General features: G+C 41.6%; 1 non-coding gene across 1 annotated transcript; it reads right to left on the bottom strand.

Annotated features, from left to right (window-relative positions):
- Positions 1-5014: 5014 nt before the first annotated feature.
- Positions 5015-5122, bottom strand: LOC148581039 (small nucleolar RNA R71). Its single transcript, XR_015898713.1, has one exon. It is a non-coding gene; the product is annotated as a small nucleolar RNA R71 (small nucleolar RNA).
- Between the last annotated feature and the right edge of the window lie 2827 nt (positions 5123-7949).

A 7949-nucleotide genomic window follows, 5' to 3' on the forward strand; every position in this document is an offset into this window, starting at 1 on the left:
TGTCTGATATAACTGTGTTTGCTATATTATACTCCTGCTGGTGGTTGGGAGGTCTGAAGGAATTGGAAAGGGGAGTATTAGTTAGACTGAAGGATCTTTAGTCAGTTGCCACTTACGGTTTAGCTTGTTTATAAGCTTTGATATTATCTGGAGGAAGTTCCAGGATTGCCTTCGGCTTTCCTCTATTATTATGTATTATATATGTGGAAGATGTTACCATGCTGGGGTCCTCTGGTTCTCACCCATGCAGATTTTGTGGTTTTCAGATGTAGGACGTGAGGTTTCTCGCTGAGGCATGCTGGAGACTTCTGGATTAGCGAAGATCCTTTATTCTCGGGACTCTGTTTTGGTTTATATGTTTTTCTTAGATACTTTTATCTCCATTACATAATACAAACTGTGATGACTCCTCTCATAGGAGATTTTGGAGAATAGGTTTCTGTATTTGTGTCCTTTTGGGTTTCATTTGGGGTTTCCTCATTTTATTATATGTATATATTGCTATGCTCGGACCGGTTATCTTTGCAACCGGATTTTGAGTCTTGATATTCCTGTTTTTGACACTCCTTTGTATATATATAATCTCGCGGTAGCTTATCCCTGTTTGTTACGTTATCGATCGGAGTGTTGCGCTTTCGAGTTACGGTTTTTGTTTACCCCTTTTTCTACAAAGGCTCCTAGTTATAATCAATCATTCATACTACTATATGTACTAAATTTTTATTTTAGAGGTCGTAATACCTTGCCATCTCTGAATTATGACTTAAGCATAAGACTTTGTATGGTAGGGTGTTACATTATGGTATCAGAGCAGTTCGTTCCTGTAGAGCCTGAGGGACGGATTGACTATGCTTCTGTGCATTCTCTGTATGTTTGTTATGTGCTATTAGTATATCTACTTGATATAATTGGCATAAACGTTCATGAGCATGCATTTGGGACTTGAAGCACTAAACTTCCAATATTGAGACTGATCAACTTAATATCGATTGTTTGGTGTGTATAGGAACCAGATGGCGCCTCATGGATGCGGTAGAGGCCGTGGGAGAGGTCATACGAACGCTCGTGAGCCAGAGATTAACCCTAATGACCCGGTGAACTTTATAACTGCGTTGGAGAACATGGCTGCTGCTATGCAAGCCACTGCTGAGGCTCTTGGTCAACAGATGAACAACCATGGCAACGACAGAAATGGAGCTCAGGGACCAATGGAGATCAGAACTTTCGTTGTGTTGGTGAACAAGTGTGGGGTTGCTGAAGAGTGTGTGAAGAAGGCAGCTGCTGAGAGAGGGAGTCACAAGGGATCATTCCCACAGAACCAAGGGAAAAGCTTTGCACCTAGAGGTCTGCCTTTCAAGCGGGGAGGCTCTTTCAGGAGGCTCAACAATAACAACTCCCAAGGAAAAAGGTTTGGGAAGCAGCCACAGAATGAGCAAGCTTGCGCTAGGTGTGGAAGTCACCATCCGGGAGTCCCGTGTATGGCTGGATGGGGTTTGTGCTATTTCTGTGGTAAGGCAGGACATAAGCTCCCAAGGTGTCCGGAGAAGAAAAAACAAGGTGTAGAGAAAGCACAGCAGACTGGTCGGGTGTTCACCACTTCAGCTATAGGTGCTGAGGGATCTAAGGTGCTTATTCGAGGTAACTGTGAAATGGCTGGTCAAACTTTAAATACTTTATTTGATTCGGGAGCATTGCATTCATTTATTGCATTTGAGAAAAACCCATGAGTTAGGATTGAAGATCGTAACCTTAGGTTATGACCTAAAAGTATATAATACTACCCATGAGGCCATGGTAACTAGGCTAGGATGCCCGAAAGTTTCGTTTAGGTTCAAGTAGCGTGATTTTGTCCATAATTTAATCTGCTTACCGATGATCGGTCTTGATCTTATCTTGGGATTAGACTGGTTATCTGAGAATCATGTTCTGCTTGATTGTTCTACAAAGTCGGTGTACTTTATGCCGGAAGATACAGACGGGCCGGTCGTGGTGAATAGTTATTACTTCGATGATGGTGAACTGTTCCGGAATCGAATGTCAGGGTATCCAGTTGTTAACCGCGGGTGTTTCGGGTGATGATCAAAGGTTGGAACAGATTTCGGTGGTGTGCGAGTTTCCAGAGGTGTTTCCCGATGACATTAATGAATTTCCACCTAACCGAGAGGTCGAGTTTGCTATTGAATTGGTGCTTGGGGCTGGACCAATCTCGAGTGCTCCTTATAGGATGTCACCGTTAGAGATGGCCAAGCTAAAGTCTTAGTTAGAGGATTTGTTGGGTAAGAACTTTATCCGACCAAGTGTTTCCCCGTGGGGTTCTCCAGTGTTACTGGTAAAGAAGAAAGATGGAAGTATGCGGCTCTGTGTGGACTACAGGCAGCTGAACAATGTCACCATAAAGAATAAGTACCCATTTCCGAGGATTGATGATCTCATGGATCAGTTACAAGGAGCTGGGATTTTCTCCAAGATCGATTTACGATCCGGTTATCACCAGATAAGGGTGAGGGGTGAGGATATCCCTAAGACCTCTTTCAGGACTCGTTATGGTCATTACGAGTATACTGTAATGTCTTTTGGGTTGACGAATGCTCCTGCAGTGTTTATGGATTACATGAATATTGTATTCCGTCCGGATAAATTCGTTGTTGTCTTCATTGACGACATACTGATTTACTCCAAAACTGAAGAAGAGCATGCGGAACACTTGCGGACCGTGTTGCAGATTTTAAAGGAGAAAAAACTCTATGCGAAACTGTCTAAGTGTGAGTTCTGGAAGAGTGAGATGAAGTTTTTGGGTCACGTGGTGAGTAAGAAGGGAATAGCCGTAGATCCAACTAAGGTGGAAGCTGTGATGGATTGGAGGCAACCAACCACAGTAACTGAGATAAGGAGTTTTCTGGGCTTAGCTGGTGATAAACCACTATTTCATGGTTTATATTGTGTTTAATTGTGTGGTTTTATCATGATCTTTGCCCACTTATTCATTAAATAAGCATGCATTTATATTTCCTTCCTAAAGATGTTTTATGGTTGAAAACTTGCTTCCTAGAGACTTTTAATTATGTATTTTATTTCTCCCTTATTCCATTCGATGCCGTGATCTGTGTGTTAAGTGTTTCAAGCTTTATAGGGCATGAATGAGTTGGAGATTGGAAGGGAAGCCTGCAAAAATAGAAGAAATTGAGGAGATGACCAGCGAGAAGCGACGCGGCCGCATGGATGACGCGACCGCGCGGCATGGAATAGCACGAGTGACGCGGCCGCATGGGCGACGCATCTGCGTGGCAAAGCAGAAACGCGAATGACGCGTCCGCATGAGCGACGCGATCGCGTGACGTGCGCGATCTGCATGATTTGTAGATTTGCTGAGGGCGATTTCGGGGCCTATTTTGACCCAGTTTTTGGCCTGGAACAGCAGACTAGAGCCAAAGAACATGTAGAAACCAAAGACAAGAGACATTCTACACAGTTTTAGTTTTTGAGATCTAGTTTTACTCCTCCTCTAGGTTTTCTCTCTACACATTCATAGTTCTTAGGATTTTAGTTTTTCTTACTTTTTTTTGGCATTGGAACACTGAGAAGAGTTATTACCTCATCAAGACTTCATCATTCTAGTTCGTTTTCTTTACTTGGTTTACTCTTCCATGTTCTTTGCTTTCTTAATTTTACCATTGGAATATTTTTAGGATTATTTAATACAAGGATCACCTTTATTTTTAATTGACTATGTCGATTTTTATTTCCAATGTCTTTCTTTAATTCCTTTTCATATGCTATGAATTTTACCTTTACAATGAGTGAGTAGTTCCCTAACTTGATGGGGAATTGATTGAAAGGAACCCTTGAGTTGGAAGGCTTGAAAGAAAAATTGTAATTGGGTTTACGGTTGGATTGCCTCCTAATCACTAACACCAATCCCTTTTAATTAAGTGGATTGCGACTTGTGAACGGACGTAGCATTCCAACTTGTTTGACTTTCCTTCACCCAGTGAAGGATAACTAAACAGGATAGCCTTTAATTGTCGATTAATCCTGAGAGCATTCCAACAATAATAGGGATTCCAACTAATCAATTCCCAGTCAAGGCTTTTATTTACATTATTCAAATTCATCAATTTAATATCCTGTTGCCCAATTCAAATCTTTTTGAAAATCTCTGATTAATAGAATAGCACACTTTTCTGCAACTCGTTGGGAGACGACCTGGGATTCATACTCCCAGTATTTTAAATTCAATTTTCTGTGACACCTTTCTAAATTGATAGGCGGAATTCTGGCGAATTAAGAACTATACTTGCAACGTATATATTTTAATAATTTTTAATTCGCTAATTTCTGCCCGCATCAATTTTTGACGCCGTTGCCGGGGAGTTGCAATAGAGTGCTAAAGTTATTAATTAGAATTTATTTATTTGCATTTTATTTTATTTTGCTACTATGAGCTGCCTGTTTCTTTCGTCAAATGACGCGTTCACTTCCTGATCCGCGCTTGCTAATATTCGATCCTAAAATTGAAAGGACTATTTCACGAATAAGGCGAGCTCGGCGTCGGTTAGCCCACTCCGAGGGCGGATCTGAAAGTGAACTTGAGGAAGAAACCAGCTCCCGTTCTACTGATTCGGTTGATTCACGTGCAGATGACATGGCAGAACCTAGGAGAGTTACCATCCAGGAGGAAGGAGCCCCTAATTTTACAATGCAACCGTTTCAAGCGCATCACCCAGCGGTGGCTACAGATTTCGAAATAAAGACCGCACTGCTCAATTTGATGCCCAAGTTTCATGGCTTACCTGCTCAAGAGCCTATCAAGCACCTGCGAGATTTCCAGGCAGCCTGTTCTACTGTCAGGCGAGATGGTACAGATGAAACTTCAATTCTGCTGAAAGCTTTCCTGTTTTCTCTTGAGGGAAAAGCAAGAGAGTGGTACTACACTCAACCCCTAGCAAATGTATCCAACTGGGATACGCTCAGAAAAGACTTTTTGAAGAAATTCTTTCCATCTGAAGTTACTGATAAACTAAGGAAAAATATTTCCACTATTGTTCAAGATGACAACGAGACTCTCTTTGAATATTGGGAGCGCTTCAATAATCTTCTGGAAGCATGCCCCCACCACATGATTGACAAGATAGTGTTACTCAGTTATGTCACACAGGGCATGAGGCCCCAAGATAAAACCACATTGGAAAGTGCTAGCAATGGGTCTATGAAAAATTACAAGACCACTGATGAGGCATGGCAATTGATCAGCGACTTAGCTGAATCCACTAGGAACCACAGACAGAAGCAAGGCCGTTCAAAAGCCATTGCAGAAGTATCCTCTAGCAGAGAGACTACTGCTCTAACTCAGAGTATCTGTGAGATGACCAACTTGCTGAAGCAGATGCAACTGAATCAACAACATGTTCAGCAAGCTTAACCTTCTCCAGCACAGCAAAGCCAACAGTTAGTCCCACAGAGATTTTGCAGAATTTGTGCTGATTATAGCCATTATACTGATGAATGCCCGCAACTCCAACAGGAAGACAACATGGTGGCATCCACTCATAACTTCTATGATCGCCCCAACCAAGGGTACAATCAAGGTGGAAATAATAACCATGGATGGCAGGACAATTCTAACCAGAAATGGAGGGACAACAATAATAGAGGAGGCAAAGATAATCAGAGAAATCAGAGGTGGAATAATAACAACAACAGGTAGCAGAACCAACCTTACAGAGCACCTCACCTGAGGCAATCCCAAGGACCACAGAATACCCAACAGCAGACCTCTCAATTTACTCATTCTTCTTTATCTCCTAATGAAGAGTTACTACAATCTTTTGAGCAGAGACAACAGACCATGGAAAATAACATTATGAATAACATTAATGCCAGTCTGAATGGTCTGACCTCTACTTTGCAAGCTCTTGTTTCACAGATGGGATCAATGCAAAATTCCAATAACCAACCTTCAAGCTCCACAAGAATCCCCTCTCAACCATTACCCAATCCAAAGGGAGGCATTAATGCCATCACCCTGAGGTCCGGAACCACACTGTAGGAGAGAAATCAAGAGGAGCCAAGCTCACCAGAACACGCCTCAGCTGAAGAGGTAGTAGAAATAGAAGATGTCGAAGAAGAAGAGGACATACAGGACATAGCTGAAGAAGAAGAAGTGTAACCACAAGAGGAAGCACCAAAAGGCACAGACACTGCAGAAAACACTACTCCCATTCCCTTTCCACAACTTGCAAGGAAGCCCAGGAAGCAACTGGAACCCGATCCCAAAATGGTAGAAATATTCAAAAAGGTTGAGGTAACCGTTCCTCTTTTTGATGTTATTCAACAAGTACCTAAATATGCAAAGTTTCTAAAAGATTTATGTATACATAAGGACAAAATTCATGAATTAGAAACTATTCCTTTAGGTAGTTCCATATCTGCTCTAATGGGAGGATTACCTGAGAAGTGTAGTGACCCAGGTCCTTGTATAGTTAGTTGTACTATTGGTGGGGTAGTAATTTATGATTGCATGTGTGATTTAGGAGCCTGTGTTAGTATAATGCCTTTGTCTATATATGATATTTTGAGGCTCCCTCCCTTAAAAAGGTCGGCAACTCGTTTTGTGTTAGCAGATAAAAGCATTATAACAGTGGCTGGAGTTGCTGAAGATGTTTTAGTGAACATTAAAGGGCTTACATTTTCCACTGATTTTTATATCTTGGAGATGCCCCATAATGACTCAGATAAGCCATCATCAATCCTACTTGGAAGACCATTCCTGAAGACATCAAAATTCAAGTTGGATGCTTTTTCAGGAACATACTCCTTTGAAATAGATGGCCGCATAGTAATCTTCAATCTGAATGGAGTCATAAACAACCCTCCAGAAGATCATTCTATCTTCCAGTGTGATGTCATAGATGAAACTGTAGCTGAAGTTCACAAGGAAGAGTTCGAAGAGAGGCACACTGGACAAGGTCCAAGTGTGGGGACCCTCTTAACTGACAATGAGGGCACTTCGCCATTTTCACAAGCTCCAGATAATCCAGACCCTGCCCATGATCAGAAGTTAGAGTTGAAACCCCTTCCTCCACATCTCAAATATGCTTATCTTGAAGATGAGCAGAAGTTTCCGGTTATCATTGCAAGGGAACTTACTTCTCAACAAGAAGAGCAGTTACTTGATGTACTGAGGAGGCACAAGAAGGCGATTGGGTGGAGTTTGGCAGACATAGTAGGCATCAACCCTCAAGTATGTGAGAACAGAATATTTTTAGAAGAGGGAGCAAGACCTGTCCGTCAACCCCAAAGAAGATTGAATCCCACTATCTTGGAAGTTGTCAAAAAGGAAGTGACCAGACTATTGGAAGCAGGTATCATCTATCCCATTTCAGACAGTGAATGGGTTAGCCCAGTACAAGTGGTGTCCAAGAAGTCTGGAGTCACTACAGTGAAGAATGAGCATGGAGAGCTCATAGCAACTAGAGTTCAGAATGCTTGGAGAGTCTGCATTGATTACAGGCGTCTCAACCAAGCCACCCATAAGGATCACTACCCACTTCCATTCATTGATCAAATGCTAGATCGCCTATCAGGTAAATCACATTATTGCTTTTTAGATGGTTACACAGGTTATTTCCAGATTCATATAGCTCCTGAGGATCAGGAAAAGACCACTTTTACATGTCCTTTTGGGACTTATGCTTACAAGAGAATGCCCTTTGACTTGTGCAATGCACCAGATACTTTCTAAAGGTGTATGATGAGTCTTTTCTCTGATCTTATTGAGGACTGTATGGAGGTTTTTATGGATGATTTTAGCGTTTATAGTGATTCTTTTAGCCTTTGCTTAGATGGATTATCTAGAGTATTAGATAGATGTGTTAATACAAACCTTGTATTGAATTTTGAAAAATGTCATTTTATGGTGAAACAAGGGATTGTATTAGGACATGTGGTAT

The sequence above is a fragment of the Arachis ipaensis genome, chromosome B10 (assembly GCF_059453495.1).
Source record: "Arachis ipaensis isolate K30076 ecotype BB chromosome B10, ASM5945349v1, whole genome shotgun sequence".
Lineage (NCBI taxonomy): Eukaryota > Viridiplantae > Streptophyta > Magnoliopsida > Fabales > Fabaceae > Arachis > Arachis ipaensis.